Source organism: Marmota monax, unplaced genomic scaffold, assembly GCF_021218885.2.
Source record: "Marmota monax isolate L192 unplaced genomic scaffold, Marmota_monax_Labrador192_F-V1.1 WCK01_AAM20220418_F8-fsc00335, whole genome shotgun sequence".
Lineage (NCBI taxonomy): Eukaryota > Metazoa > Chordata > Mammalia > Rodentia > Sciuridae > Marmota > Marmota monax.
This window is the reverse complement of record NW_026692368.1, coordinates 104,651-121,541: the sequence shown is the minus strand read 5'-3', so window position 1 is coordinate 121,541 and position 16,891 is coordinate 104,651. Positions and strand designations below refer to the sequence as shown.

Genomic DNA, 16,891 nt, shown 5'->3' with positions numbered 1-16,891 from the left:
ACACTACATTTTCAATATTCCTTCATGGTTCTGTCCATGTCTTAGCAAATCTGTCAAAAGTGAGAAATGTCAACCCTAAAGAACTTTGTTTCCTAAACCCTAAGACAGAGACTGGAGAACAATGCCCAGAATCACCTAAGAAAAAAAGAATTTTTTTTATTCAATCCATAATGGATATATTGGTAGCAATAATAAACATAAAACTCACCGACTAACATGACACATGGTAACATTTGCTCTTAAGTATAAACTGCCATACAAGTTAAAAATTTCTAATAGAATTTAGATACATAATCTGATCCTAAAAAACTAAACTTAATAAAAATAATAGCCACTATATAGATTATGGAAATCAAGATAAATCAGAATAATAAAATCTTTATACATTGTAGATAGAAGAATAAACACCAAGAAAAATAATTTCATAGTATTAAAAAAAGCAAAAAATAACAAGTAGTTTAATTCCTGAAACAGTATCTAGTAGATATTCAACAGGTATTTGTTAAATAAAAGAATGCACTTGTCCAAGGAATTAGATTGTGTCTGATGGGAATTAGTCAGAAAACACTTGTTTTTTAAAACAACTTTTTTGATATAATTCACATAATATTCAATTTATCTATTTAAAAGATGTTTTTAATGGTTTTTAGTATATTCGGTATGTGAAATCACCATAATCAATTTTAGAACATTTTTGTTACCTCCAAAAGAAAGCTTGCACTCATTAGTAGTCTTTCTGTACCTACCTCCCTCCCACCCCTTAGACTCAAGTGACAACAATTTATCTACCATTTGTTTCTAAGATTTTGCTTTATCCAGATATTTCTTTTATTTTTATTTTTTAGACTTAAATACTTTAAAATGCAATGAATAAAAGAGAAGAAAATGCAAGTTACAATAAATAAAATGCTAGAGTACTTAAGAACACAATTTCCACACTTTTTCTATTAGCATATTAAAGCTACTAATATGCAAAAACCATACCTTTAGTCCTTTGAATTGCCCTGAAGCTATGTTCTGAAAGGGTTTGTAACAATTAAAAATTGACATTAAAAAGGCAAAAAGCATTATAACTCATAAACAGCACACAAATCTTACTTTATCTGTAAAAATAATAGGAATGCAAATGTTTTATTTGCCATAGAGATAAAGAGGGAAACATCAGTGGAATGAATTGGACAACATGACTCACACTTCATTACAAGCCATTTTCCCAAATTCACAACTTTCACATTTGGGTGATCTTAAAAAAATAATAATAATAAATTAAAAAATGTTAAAAAAGAAAAGAAAGGAACTTTCACTAGATGTAAATAGGCCAAGTAATTTAATCCCTCCACATGTTTAAATTGACTACACTTTTCTAGCTGGGAACGTATTTTTCTTATTTTAGTGAGCTTAAATAATGTACCCATGGTAATTAATAAGGCCTGGTTTTAGGTCCAGAAACCTTCTCTACCAGCCTGTTTCATAATTACTCCAATATTATGGAACACAATAAGACATTTTCTTGGTTCAGTTTTAATAGTAATAAGAATTTTTAAAATCCATGCTATTTCGCAGTTTTTCAGACTTTTTTCTCCTATATGTGGTATTTTGAAATTCTTAGGTATGCTATATAATTATATAAAGTCCATTTCCATGTGTTCATAAACTTTAGCACCCAATAAAAGTAGTAGGAACTGGGCTATATAAACTACTTCCTCATCTCCACCCCTTAATTACCAATAATGAGTTTTATTTAGAAAACAATGAGGAACAAGTACCATACCCTACAGGCATCTAGCAATGGAGTGAATTCAGACACAGAAATTAAGGCTCTGGAGAGGTTAAGTCATAGTGGAAACTTCTGGAGTGTAACTGAACTCTTATACCCTTTTCCCAGCTGCAGACTTAGATAAGGTGTGAGGTGTTTAGTTTGTGCATGGACCCACCATAAACTGACATTTTATCCATCTTTTTTTTCCTCCATGAAAGAAAAGAAATGAAAATAAAAGTGCTTGTTACCACATGCTTTTAAGGCTTAAAAGCCTATCAATAAGCATGCTGTATCCCTGGTTGAGGAGATCGCTTTATAAATTGCCAGAAGAATCTCCTCTAATGAAGACTGAAGTCACTCTCCCTCCCCAAGAACCATGAGAGAAAAGAGAGAGTCCCCTACTTGCACATGGGATCTCCTTTTCTCCTCCGACCTCCCTATGCCTCTCCTAAACAGGCCAGGCTGCCTTGGGAGGTGGCTGGGAGAAAAAGCAATGCTCAGTCCCCCATGGCAAAGTCTTTGGTCTTTTCCTCCTGGTCCCCCATTTTGTAGCGTAGCAGAAAGCGCAGGTGAAGAGGGTTGTCCTGGGAGGGCAGCAGCATGATCTCTGCTGAAATGACCCTGCCTTGCTCCACTTGTACTGTCTCCTTAGGTAGAGGAGTGCCTGCTTCCAGAGTGTGGCCCAGTGAAAGGCGAGATGGACAGCACCAGGGGTTTCTCCGAAACTCCTCCAGGGAAGGTCACCTGGAACCAAAAGGCCAAACCATGCATGGGCGCCCAGCCATAACAGCTGTAGCGGAAGTGCCCACCCACCTTGCCTCCAGCTCCAGCTCCAGCTCCAGGACCGCGCAGGCCAGCTGGAGCTGAGCAAAGTGCTGCAGCCAGGCCAACACATCCTAGCTGGACAGACCCTGCACCAAGATCTCCTAATGGCTCATGAGGCAGCTTGTGGCGAAACTCTCAAGGCAACTCATGCCCATGCCTTAGTGCTGCTTCACCTGGCTCCAAAAGCCTAGGCGCCACTCCAGCATCTGGTCGCTGATGGGGGCTACAAAGAGCTTAGTGGAAGCCAGTAGGAAAATACCGCCCTCCCTCAGCCACTGGGTCTGCATGTGCAGCACAGAGCTCAGCGTGGACTCATGCAGAAGTCCATAGTCCATTCACTCGCTCACGATGGCATCCACCTGCTCTGGCAACTCCACCGTCTCCACCGGACCCTGCAGGACATGCACTTGGTCCTCCAGCCTGTTGAGCCGCCCTACCTCCCGGGCCTCTTGCCAAATGGCGCTACCAGCCTGGGCACAGAATATGCTCAAAATGCCGGTGCCTGCGCCCACCTCCAAAAAGGTCTTGCCTCGCAGAGCTGCCCAGTTCCGCAGGATGCCAAGGCGGTAGGCATTGGTGAGGACGCAGTTGGAAATGCTCTCCTCCCTGATATGTCCCTGTAGCACTCCTAGTACAGGTGGTCCTGTTTGCTTGCTCTTAATCCTCTGGGGTCGGGATAATGGCAAGGCCACCTCCTGCTCCCCGCCATCTTCTTCTTCAGTTCTCTCCCCTCCTTTGCAGCCACCTTTGACTCTCCAGATATTTCATATAAATGGAATCATACAATATGTGGTCTTTTGTGATTGGCTTCTTAACATGATGTTTTCAGATTTCACCTACAGTGCTTCATGTATCAGTACTTCATTTCTTTTTATTGCCAAATAATATTCCCTTTTATGGATACACCACATTTTATTCAGTTGATAGATCCTGGGGTCATTTACATATTTTTGGCTCTTATGAATAATGCCATATAAAATTCATGTGCAAGTTTCTATGTGAACATTTTATTTTCATTTCTCTAGCATATATACCTTTGGGACTTATTGAGGCATATGCTCTTTCCACTTACTGGTTAAGTGTAAGTTCAAAGAAAAAAATGGAACTGTTAATTCTGGCTGAGAAATTAGAAAAGACTACTTAGAAAAAGTGGTATGTGAGCTAAGTTTTGAAATAGGAGTTATAGGATTCAACCAGAAAAGGGAAAATGAGATGACAGAAAGTCAGACATTTTGACTTGAATAACATTTGACTTATGTTTGCATATCATTATCCAAAGTACATGTATGAAAACACAAATTGGTGTAAATATATTTTATATACAACAAGAGATATGAAAACTGTGCTCTGTAAGTGTAATACGAATTGTAATGTATTCTGCTATCATATAAAAAATCAATTTAAAAAAGGCATTTTAAAGAATGGTATATCAGTAGTAAATCTTCATCAACACAGCATATGTTTTTACTTATGAATGTTTTATTAGTATATTATAGTTACACATAATAGTGGGGCTCATTTTGACATAATTATATATCATGGAATAAAATTTGCTCCACTTCAGTCCCCAGTACTTCCCCTTTTCCTCTCCTTCTCCCTCCTCTTATTTCCCTTCTACTCTAATGCTCTTCCTTCTATTTATTTATAATTTTAAAATTTAGTTCTTTGTATATAAACATAAAGGTCAAATTCACTGTGGTGCATTCACATGTACATAGCATAATTTGGTCAATTTCATTCCATTGTTCCCCTCCTTTCCCATTCCTCCTTCCTCCCCATCCTTTGCTCCACTGATCTCCCTTCTATTTTCACAGGATTCCTCCCCAACTTTTTCCCCTTTTTTTGGTCAAGCTTCCTTCTATGAGAGAAAACATTCAATCTTGACTTTCTGAATCAGACTTATTTAGTGTATATGTATGTATGTATATGTGTGTGTGTGTGTATATATATATATATATATATATATATATATATATATATATGTAAAATACTCACAAAATTTAATATTTAACTAGAACTCTACAGTTTCATGGCAATGAGTACATTCACATTTGTACAACCATCACCACCAACCATCTTCAGAACATTTCCATCTTGGCAAATTGCAACTTTTCATCCTTAATAAAGATAACTACCAGTCCCTGGCAACCTCCACTCTACTCCTAGAGTACTTTTGGACTGTTTCTTTTTCACTTAGTAAGAGAGGTCCACCACTGACTAATGGGTGGTGTCTATATTTGCAGGCCTTGCTTCACATACATGATTGAGTGTATTGTAAGGACAGGTAACAGAAAATAGAGAAAAAAAAGAGGTGGAGACAAAAACTAAACATATGGATCTCTATCCACAGGCTTAAGCAGCCCTGCCACAGATCTGCCTGATTATTTCACATCAAAAATTGACCTTCCACCGGGTGCTGTGGCGCATGCCTGTAATCCCACCAGCCTGGGAGGCTGAGGCTGGAGGATTGCAAATTCAAATCCAGCTTCAGCAAAAGCAAGGGGCTAAGCAACTCAGTGAGACCCTGTCTCTAAATAAAATACAAAAAAAAAAAAGACTGGGGAATAGACTTGGTGGTTGAGTGCACCTGAGTTCAATCCCGAGTACTAAAAAACAACAACAACAACAAACAAATAAACAAACAAACAAAAAAACAGAAATTGACCTTGACCTTCCTATAATCCCAACTACTCAGGAAGCTGAGGCATGAGGATTGCAAATTTGAGGGCAACCTGGGAAGCTTAGCAAGACCTGTCTCAAAATAAAGTTTGTAAAAAGGGCTGGGGATGCAGTTCAGTGGTAGAATGTTCCAGGGTTCCAGTCCCCGTACTGGGGAGTGATAAAAAAGAAATTGATTTTTGGACCCATTTTCACTTGGCAGATCCACCAGCAGTTTCACAGTTTCCCTGCCTTCACAGGAGGCCAGGCACATCACAGCACCAGTATAGCTTCATGTCCTCAGTGCGCATCCATGGTGAGGATTCTGCTGAGGGTCCTGTAGGCACTTCCATGTTCCCCTCTTGTACCATCACAGTCCTGGCATTGAACTTCACATGTTTTACCATGACCTTGGATTGAAATCTAAATTTTGTAGAACCGTGAGCCCCTAGAATCCAGCTAACCTGAAGCACACTTGCTTGCACTGATGCTTTCTGTCAAGAAAGCATTTCCTAGTGCAGCCTCTTGAAAAACAACTTGGCAATGCCTCAGACTTAAACAGTTATACTATGATGGAGGAACTTTCCAAAAGTGTCAAATAAAAATTAATCACTGTATAATCCTAAGATATATATATATATATATATATGTCTACTAAATCATATTAGTTAGTAGAGTGACTGACTGGACTCATCAAGAATTGAGTATTAAAGAAAATTCTTTTTAACACTCGTGTACTTTACTTGAATATAATAACACATAAGTAATTAGATTAGCCTTATAAAAATATGGGGCTTGGTCAAAATATTTACTCATTTTTTAAATTAATGGTACAATACACATAACGCTCACCATCACAACCATTTTTAAGTGTACAGTTCAGATCAGTGGCTTAATTACAGTCACACGGTTGTGTGCCCAATCTTTAGAACTCTTTATCTTACAAAACCAAAACTCCATTTCCATTTAGCAACTCCATATTCCACTACTCATTCCCTGGCAATCACCAATCTAATTTTCTTTCTCTATGAATCTTACTACTCTGGGTCAGATTAACTAATGTTAAGTAGAATTATACAGTATTTGTCCTTAGTTCACATAGCATCCTATCCTTAAATGTCATTAATGATGTATCAGAATTCCCTTCCTTTTTTTTTTATTGGTTGTTCAAAACATTACAAAGCTCATGACATATCATCTTCCATACATTTGATTCAAGTGGGTTATGAACTCCCATTTTTTACCCCAAATACAAGTTGCAGAATCACATCGGTTACACATCCACATTTTTACATAATACCATATTAATGACTGTTGTATTCTGCTACCTTTCCTATCCCCTACTATCCCCACTCCCCTTCCCTCTCATCTTCCCTCTCTACCCCATCTGCTGTTGTTTAATTCTCTCCCTTGTTTTTTTCCCCCTTTCCCCTCACAAACTCTTATATGTAATTTTGTGTAACAATGAGGGTCTCCTTCCATTTCCATAGTTTCCCTTCTCTCTCCCTTTCTCTCCCCCCACTCATCTCTGTTTAATGTTAATCTTTTCCTCATGCACTTCTTCCCTGTTCTGATCTTAGTTGCTCTCTTTATATCAAAGAAGACATTTGGCATTTGTTTTTTAAGGATTGGCTAGCTTCACTTAGCATAATCTGCTCTAATGCCATCCATTTCCCTGCAAAATCCATGATTTTGTCATTTTTTAGTGCTGCGTAATACTCCATTGTGTATAAATGCCACAGTTTTTTAATCCATTCATCTATTGAAGGGCATCTAGGTTGATTCCAAAGTCTAGCTATTGTGAATTGTGCTGCTATGATCATTGATGTGGCAGTATCCCTATAGTATGCTCTTTTAAGGTCCTCAGGGAATAGACCGAGAAGGGCGATAGCTGGGTCAAATGGTGGTTCCATTCCCAGCTTTCCTAGGTATCTCCATACTGCTTTCCATATTGGCCGCACCAGTTTGCAGTTCCACCAGCAATGTACAAGTGTACCCTTTTCCCCACATCCTCGCCAGCACTTATTGTTGCTTGACTTCATAATGGCTGCCAATCTTACTGGAGTGAGATGGTATCCTTTTTAAGGATGAATACTATTCTACTGTATGTGTGTATGCCAAATTTTGTTTATCCATTCAACCTTTGATGGATACTTAAAATGCTTACACCTTTGGCTACTGCAAATAATGCTACGAGCATGGGTGTCCAAATACCTGTTTGGTTTTTGTTATCAATTCTTTTGGTTAATTATACCCCAAAGTGGAATTGCTTATTAAGTTTCTTCAGCAACTACCATACTGTTTTCCATAGTGGCTGCACTATATTACATTACCCGACCAACAACACAAGAAGGTTCCTATTTTTCCATTCCCTTGTCAACACTTGTTATTATTATTATTTTTGAATAGTAGCCAATCCTAATGGGTGTGAGGTGGGTCCTAATTGTAGTTTTGATTTTCATTTCCCTAATGATAAGTGATGGTGTACATCTTGTGCTTATTGGTCATTTGTGCAACTTCTTTGGAGAAATCCTTTGCCTGTTTTTTAATAAAATTTTATTGTTGTTGAGTTGAAGGAGTTCTTTATTTACTTTGGATTTTTAAAAAAATATATTTATTTTTTAGTTGTAGTTTGACACATACCTTAATTTTACTTATTTAGTTTTATGTGATGCAGGGCCTCACACATGCTAGGCAAGCACTCTACCGCTGAGCTACAACCCCAGCCCATTACTTTGGGTATTTTTTTAAAAAACACTTTTAGTTATAATTGGACATAATAACTTTATTTTATTTATTTTTCTATGTGGTGCTGAAAATTGAACCCAGTGCCTCACACATGCTAGGCAAGTGCCCTACCTCTGAGCCACAAACCCAACCCAACTCTGGATATTAAACCCTATGGGATATGGGATTTGTAAATTTTTTCATCCCTCTTATAAGTTGCTATTTCACTATCGACTTAATAAATTTTAAATATAAATAAAACTCTTGGGTTTATTTGAAACTTTAATATCCTCATCACTCTTGAAGGTCTTAAAATATTATACTTTTCCAGCTTGTACCTTTTCTCCACCCAGTTCTAGGTATGACATTATTGCAGTCTTTCTTGAGCTGTGTGATAATTTTAGACTTAGACCTCTGGGTAAGAAATCTAAACTTTTTCTCTGTCATGTAATGAGGAAGCCACATAAGACATAAAAAGTCTTGGACCAGTAGGGAGAAAACCCAAAGTTTAGACCTGCTCTATCACTTATTACTAGTGTAATACTTGAGTAAGTCATTTAACTTTTTTGAACTTAAGTTACATGTTTACAAAGCAGAATATTAATTATTGGCCTCCAGTGAAACATTCACCTTTATAAAGCGTGGACAACATTTTCACCATGTGGTCCAGCAGTCATGTTCTCTGGTATTTAATCCAGTGAACTGAAAACATATCCATATAAAACCCTAACTATGCATGTTTATAGCTTCTTTATTCATAACTGCCCAAACTTGGAAGCAATCAAGATGTTCTGATGAAAACAAATGAATTGAATTCTAGATAACAGAATATTATTAAGCACTAAAAAAAGTTAGGAAGCCATGAAAAGACATGGAGGAAGCTTAGATGCACATTACTAAGCAAAAGACACCAGTCTGAAAGGGCTCCAAACTGTTCGATTCCAACTACATAATATTCTGAAAAAAAAAATTTAATTTTTTTTTAAAGAATTGAGGAAGAAGGGGGGAATAAATCAAGAATCAGACTTTTCTCATTATCTGCTCAGCCTAAAAGGTAAAAAAAGGAACAAAAAAAATCAAGCAATATGCTTACCTGTGTTTACCTTGATTAAAGCCAGAATTTAGTTGGAAGAGAAAGGGTGAAGCTTATCACAGGATAGTTTTTCATTTCCAAGTCTTGCAGAGGACAAATCAAATGATACCCACTGCACCTTAAAACCATTAGGAAGCTGCCTATTTAGAAACTCTTCAGCACAGAAAACACTTTCCCCTTTATCTGGCATCACCCTGTTTGACATTACACCTGTGCTGCAGTCCGGCTGCAGCAAAATAACCGGGGGGTGACGAGCAAATTGTGTACTTTGATACAGCAGGAGTGGGAGCCATTTATTGTAGGACAGGAGTGGTGTATATATACATTCCACACAGCTTATCTTAATTAACATAAAATAGATACAGCAGTCAACCAATAAGGAATCTCCACACTTAATGGCTCACTGGCATTACTTCACAAACCACTCCCTCTGACAAAATGCCAGGCGCCATCCTCACTTGTTTACAGACTCTAACACACCTGTATCAGAATCTCAGCATTACACATATCGTCTGTGGGGACTTTGAATCATTTATTCACAAAATGTGGATCCCTAGGCTTGCTGTGAGAATTAAATAGGATAGTATATTTCAGGAGGATCATGAGTTCAAAGCCAGCCTCAGCAATGGTGAGGCCCTAAGCAATTCATCCAGACCCTGTCTATAAATATAAAATACAAAATAGGGCTGGGGATGTGGCTCAGTGGTCCAGTACTCCTGAGTTCAAGCTCCAGTACCAAAAAAAAAAAAAAAAAAAAAAAATATATATATATATATATATATATATATATATATATATATATATATATATATATATTCATATTCAAAAAGCATAGTGGACATGTTTGCCTGCAATGACTAAATAACTGACTTAAGAAGGTAGCCAATAAGTGTCCTGACCACCAGGTGTCATCATTGGGCCAGGAGTATTCACCTAACTGCTTCAGGCAGGGGTAGAACCTAGCAGCAAAACAAGACTGTCACTTTCACATACAGTACATTCAGAATTGATATAGGCTTTTCCCTACCTTGGGAGCTGGTATTACACACACACACACACACACACACACACACAGATATATTATTTGAAATATTATAGTATTTCAGTATTCTTTTACAGGTGTGCTAAAAATTATATACTATAATTAATTAGCTGAATATCCTCAGATTTGTTACCAAAATTTAATTTTTAAAATTATCCTCAGTGGACTATTTATTAATTTTGAGAATCAATAGTGCTTTACACATCCTTTGGTTTATCCAACCAGACATTATTGGGCTCCCATAGAGTTCAATATTCCCACAATGGACAATTTTCTGGCTCCAATTCCACAATCCATTGACATTATTTCCTTTACAATTTTAATGGGATGACAGATAAAAAAGAAAGTACAATAGTTTTAGTGTAAAAATAAAGTTTGTGACCACTAAATGTGGGTTAAACAAAGATTATTAACCCTTCTCCTTGACCTCAAGAACTCAAAAATTCAGTTATAAACTTTTGTTTGTTTGTTTGTTTTCTATTTTCTTGAAAAGAAAACAAAACACCCTAGGGCAAATCTATCAATCTGTGAATAAAGCTGAAATTACTCAAGGAACATTGCCACACCTGGCTGCATTCTGGGACCTACTAATGTCTCTCCCAGATAGTGCACAGGGCACACAGGGAGAGGCTCATTTCAAAATGAGCACAGAGTTTGGGCTTCCCTCCTGGTTCTAAGTCCCGCCATTGAGACTCACAGTGGTCACTTCAAGACAGGTAATTTGATGAGCATTACCTTGGAGCTGGAGGTGCAATCTATAGTCTCATGGACTGTTGCCTCATCTGCTAGGAACACTTGCCTTAAATTAAGGCTGACCTGGCCTACCTCAGCCTCAATCTGGGCGTGCAAAAATCCCTCCTAGCCCACCAGAAAGAAGGGTGACACCAAGCACAGTCTGTTCAGAGCAGATTCTCAGAACTCGAGCAGCAGGGGTCATTTTTTTTTTAACAACAGTTCCAATTACACTTTGTAAGAAGCACTTGTGGCTTCTTAAGGAAAACAAGAAGCATCCTCTTTCCCTTTGGCCATCTCTCCCATTCCTAGAGAATTGGGAGGAAAGAGCTGTCACCATGAACCATTTGGAGCCAGGAACGCAGAAGCCAAGGCCAGCCTAAATAAACCCATTTGCGAAGCACTTTGTGCTGATCCATACATTCCTGACTGGTTTCAGACGGGTCTCTGGAGGACAGCGAGTTCAGGAGGCTGGCTGCCAGGCTGGAACAAAGGGGACAAGGGAAGGGATGCTGTCCATGAACCAGCCAAGGCTGCGCAGGGGTCGTGGCAGCTCAGGAGGAGCAGGAGGCCCGGAGGGCGCCTTACCTGGAGGACTCCGGGGTGAAGCTGCTGTCTTCTAGCAGCCCCATCTTGCAGAAGAGGATTCCATTGACGTAGGGTACAGAAGAGAGCTCCTCGATCTCTAAGTCCACCTTAAACTTAAACTTCTTTAACATTGTGAGAGCCAGGCGCCAGCGAGCGGGCTGCACAGGTGGGCGCCGCCCCCTTAGCTCCTCTAAGCCCGGGATCCGCCCAGATCCAGGGCTGGGGCCGGGAGCTGCGCGCAGGGGCGAGGCCTGGGGCGCCGCGGGCGGGCCGTGCGGGAATGCAGCCGCCTTCTCTCGTGGAAGCCCAGGCCGGAGCGCGGCTGCGGCACCAACCTCAGCCTACCTTCACAGCGGTTGTGCTGCAGCTGGCCCAGGGAAGGGCGCCCTTAGGTGCGCACCTCGCCGCTGTCGCCACCCTTCTGAGAGCTGTGAGAGGAAAAGCTCGGAGTATGGTGGCTGTCTCAGCCTCAGCGACTGGGGCCGGGGCGCCCCCAGCGGCCGCGATCTGCAGCGCACTGCCGGGCGGAAGCGAGAGGCACGGGGAGGGCGGGGAGATTCATGGCGGGCAGGCGGCTCTCCGGGGAAACTAAGCCGCTATGGCAGTTAGCGTGTCACGCCTCTCTGGGCTTAAAAAAAGACAAAATCAGCCAAAAAAGCTTCCTTCTACAGCTTCCTGGGCGTCTTTGGTTTCAGTTTTTGCACCGCCTCTTTTCTCCCACTCCCCTTCCAGCGATTTCTTTCCCTTGGTTTCAGAGTTAATAGGGACTGTCAGAATATGACGTTGTTTTAGTCAAATTGAAATCCAAAAACTAAAACTTCTTTTAAATACTCAATATTCTCGAACCTTCAAATATGAAATAAAGAAGAGGAAAAAGGAAAGGGATTAAAATGTGTTGAGGGCCTACCAAGTGCCCAGCCCTGTACTGATACAGGCATTTTTTTTTTTTTCTTTTATCTGATGCCTGTCACCCAGGGTAAAAAAGAGCATAGAAGGAGTTAAAATCACACCTTCCCTTTGAAAATTTGCCCATACTTGGAACTGAAAATGCTTAAAATCAAATTCTGCAGGGTAAGCTTAAAAAAAATCTTGCTACTTGCATAGCAATTACCTGTTGTGTATAAGCACATGCAATATCTTGTTAAAGTTTATGTTCACTTGGTTACATAAAGTTCAGGTTTTTCAACTGAGATTTTTATCCTTTAATCTCAAGGACTCTCTTGCAGTAACCTTTGAAAGGGTGTAATTGAAAAGATTCTCTTTCCCAGTTAATTCATTTATTCATTCATTCATATAAAATATTTTAATTGCATGAAATGTCAATCACAGGCTAGTCCCAATGATTTAAAAAAAAAAAAAGAACAAACAAAAATAAGAATTTTACCCTCTACTGATGCAGACCTGTTTAGATCCAACATTAAAAGACATGGCATCAAGCCAGTTGCCTAGGAGTCTACTAGGCTCAGCTACTCATCAAGCCCAGCGGCTCTGAGGCTGAGGCAGGAGGATCACAAGTGGCAGCCCATCCTAGGAAACCAAAACCCTGCCTCAAAATTTTAACAAATGTGGGGGATCTATAGCTCAGTGGTAGAGTGCTTAACTACCATGTGTGCATGGTCCTGGGTTCAAACCCCTGAACTGCAAAAACAAACAAACCAACAAATCCCACAAGCAGACAAACATAGAATTTATTTAGGTAGAAGTTGGAGGAAGAAGCAATGAATTGAAATTGACCAGTTTTCTGAATTTCAAATAATGCAAAAGATTTGAGATAAAGTGTGGGGAAAGTGTTCTTGGTAAAAGAAATAGGAAAAATAAAGACCCAGAAACAGAGTGTAAAATGTGAGAATGGGTAAAACTTGTTGCCCAGCAGGACAGAGGGGGAAAGTGGGAAGAGTTGGGGGACTTTGAAGTTTGTCACTTGGACAACTGGGTGGACTGAGTACTGGAAGCAGGAGGAGGACAGGTTGGGAATGGAGAAATAATGAGACTTTATCTGAACTGCTTGCAGGGACAGAGGGCCAGCCTTAGCTCATGTGAAAGGTTAAGATTGAAAATATTTTGGGGGGATTGTGGTATTTACTGATGGCTGAAGTCCAAAAGGCAGATAAGAATGAGTTGCTCTGAAGAATAATTAATGGGTAGACAGAGGAGGAGTCGATTTTGAAGGCTTTCAAGAACAAAGAGTCAGAGAAAGAGGAAAATCAAGAAAGAGAGATGATCTGGAAGCCAAAAGAGAGTTTTAGTCATTCAACATTTGTAGTTACTAAGACCTACTGTGTGCCAGGCTATTATGCTGGCATCTAGATACAAATGAATAAGACACAAAGGGGCTTACAAATGAATGGAAGAAAACAGAAAAGCAACAGATCAATGAGAGACAGAAAGAGAGACAGAGACACACAGAGAGAGGGAAAGACCCATTTCCTATCCTAGGACTCATTCCTTGTTCTATATCTTACAGTCTTGGAGGACACAGGTAAGTAGACAGTCCTAGTACAAAGTAACAGTGAATACTCTCTCTGTATAATGGTACATAAAGACTGCAGAGGGAGAGTATTCTACCATCTCAGGGAAGCTTCTGAGGGTAAGTGACTTTTTGATGAGAGTCGGGGTGGGGAGCAGATTCCAGCCTACTCTGCATGTGCAGAGGCTCAGAGGAAGAGAACACATTTCAGAGGGAACTGAAATTACTTCTGTCTGGCTGCAGTTTACAGTGGGGCTGTGGTGATGGGTAGAGATGGGAGCCACTGATGTTTTAAGGCAGAAGGAGGGCATCTTAGAAAGACCTCCAGCTGTAGTAAAACTGGAATATGGGAGATGGTCTGTTACTCTTTTTTAGACTTATAGTCGAAAAACTTTGCTTATTAAACACCTACTATGGGTCAGGGTCAAAACAGACATCATACTCAAAACGTTTAGATGGGGGAAGTTTAATGAAAGGACTCTACAGAGTTGGGGGCAGGATCAAGAACTCACAGTTTTGTGGGGAGTTGAAAGGAGGCAGAGATAAATATCTGATCTGTCTCAACTCCTGTTTTCTCATCTCCTGCTGAAGTCTCCCATGATCTCCCCCAACCAAAGCCAGAAGGTAAAGGAGCCTGGAATATGCAGTTCATACAGGACAGCCTTAGGAGGCAGAGATAGTAAGGACAAGTAGTAGTAAAATGATATAAAGCTACCAACACACACCTGATTCATCCAGCATTTACTGTAGGAATCCACAATCACTCTAGATATTTCAAAACACAAAGGAATTTCATCTGGCATTTTAGTGCTTCTGAGGTCCTTGGAAGGGATGGAGGAGTAGAAATCCCCAGACCAGTGAGTCCAAAGTTACATCAGTTAAGATGAACATTAATAGTCTGGTCCTATTTCACTTCCTTTTTTAAAAAATTTTATTTGTTCTTTTTAGTTATACATGACAGTAGAGTGTATTGTGACATATCGTACATGCATGGAGTATAACTTCCCATTCTTGTGGTTGTATATGATGTGGTGTTACACTAGTTGTATATTCATATATGAACATAGGAAAGTGATATCTGATTCATTCTACTGTCTTTCCTATTCTCACTGTCCCTCTCTTCCCTTCATTCCCCTTTGTCTAATCCAATGACCTTCTCTTTTTTTTTCCCTTCACCTCCCTCCTTATTGTGTGTTAGCATCTGCATTTCAGAACATTTGGCCTTTGATTTTGGGGGACTGACTTGTTTCACTTAGCATGATTGTCTACAGTTCCATGCATTTACTGGCAAATGCCATTATTTCATTCTTCTTTATGGCTGAGTAATAGTCCATTATTATGTATACCACATTTTCTTTATCCATTCATCTTTTGAAAGGCACATAGTTTGGTTCCATAGTTTAGTTATTGTGAATTGAGCTGTTATAAAGATTGATGTGGCTGTTGTCACTATAGTACACTGATTTTAAGTCTCTTGGGAATGTGCAGAGGAGTGGGATAACTGGGTCAAATGGTGGTTTCATTCCAAGTTTTCTGAGGAATCCCTTATTGCTTTCCTTAGTACTTGCACCAATTTGCAGTCCCATCAGCAATGTATGAGTGTACCTTTTCCCCCACATTTTCACCACATTTACTGTTATTTGTATTCTTGATAATTGGCATTCTGACTGGAGTGAGATGAAATCTCAGTATAGTTTTAATTTGCATTTCTCTAATTGAAAGAGATGTTGAACATTTTTTCATATATTTATTAACAAATTGTATTTCTTCTGTGGTGTATACATTCAGTTTCTTTGCCCATTTATTGATTGGGTTATTTATTTGGTTTTTGGGGATTATAGTCATGCAGCACCACACCCAGTTTGTGTTAATTTTTTTGAGTTCTTTACATATCCTAGAGACTACTGCTCTATCTGAGGTGCAGGTAATAAAGATTTTCCCCCCATTCTGTAGGCTCTCTCTTCACATTCTTGCTTCCTTTTGTGTGACTTCTTTACTTCCAAATATGGAAGCTTACATTTCTAGGTCCAAATGTAGATAGGACAATGTGACTAATTCTAGCCAGTTATATCTGAGTGAAAGTAATATGTCACTTCCAGAATGACACCATCACAAGCTTGTGAGCATTCTCTAGACTGTCTCTTCCCTGCCACAAAAGTCATGGAAGAGACCTTGGGGTAACATAGTAGGTACAAAGTTGAAGCATCCTAGATACTAAGAACATGGAGAGCAACAGTCCACATCTGCAGTAAACATTTTGGTGTGAGAAAGAAACTTTTACTGCATTAGGCCACTGAGATTTGGGGAATCATTTTTTTTGTTTGTTTGTTTTGTTTTGTTTTTATTTATTTTGAATTTTTAATTGTAATAAACACAGTATGTTTGTTTGTTTATTTATTTATTTATTTATTTTTATGTTGTGCTGAGAATTGAACCCAGGGCCTTGCAAGTGCTAGAGGAGTGCTCTACCACTGAGCCACAACCCCCACCCCAATCATTTGTTATTAATAAGCCTGGCTTATTCTGACTAGAATGTACTAGGATTAGACACTGCTATTGCTGCTGTCAGCACTGACTCTCACAACATGAAGACCACAAGGGGAGTGTGAATGTCACATAAATGTCATCACACCTCACAAGTGACCTGAAAATGCAGGAAGGTAACCTTCATTTACTTGTACATTTTTTTCTAAGTATATCTCTTTGGCAGACCTTATTTGTACCTAGAACTCAAGTGGGAAGGGATTCTGAGAAATGTCATTTTTAGCTTTTCAACTTCTTCAAACAGGAGGGTGGAGTGTAAGTTGGAAAAGTTACCAGTAATGCACCCATAATGCAAGTTCTTCAAAGGCAGGGGTGGTTTTGCTAATTATCTTTGTATGTTTTGTATCCAGTCTGGGACGTGACATTAGTGGTTGTCAAAAAATATTTCTTAAAATAATCTGAGTTTATGGACCAATCCTAAGTTTTTATCTCTCAGGTGAAATAATAGAGATGTAA

The 16,891-nt window shown here is 39.3% G+C and overlaps 1 pseudogene; it reads right to left on the bottom strand.

The window, feature by feature from the left end:
* Window positions 1-401: 401 nt before the first annotated feature.
* On the bottom strand, window positions 402-11,555 carry LOC131424120 (protein arginine N-methyltransferase 6-like; annotated as a pseudogene).
* Window positions 11,556-16,891: the final 5,336 nt, after the last annotated feature.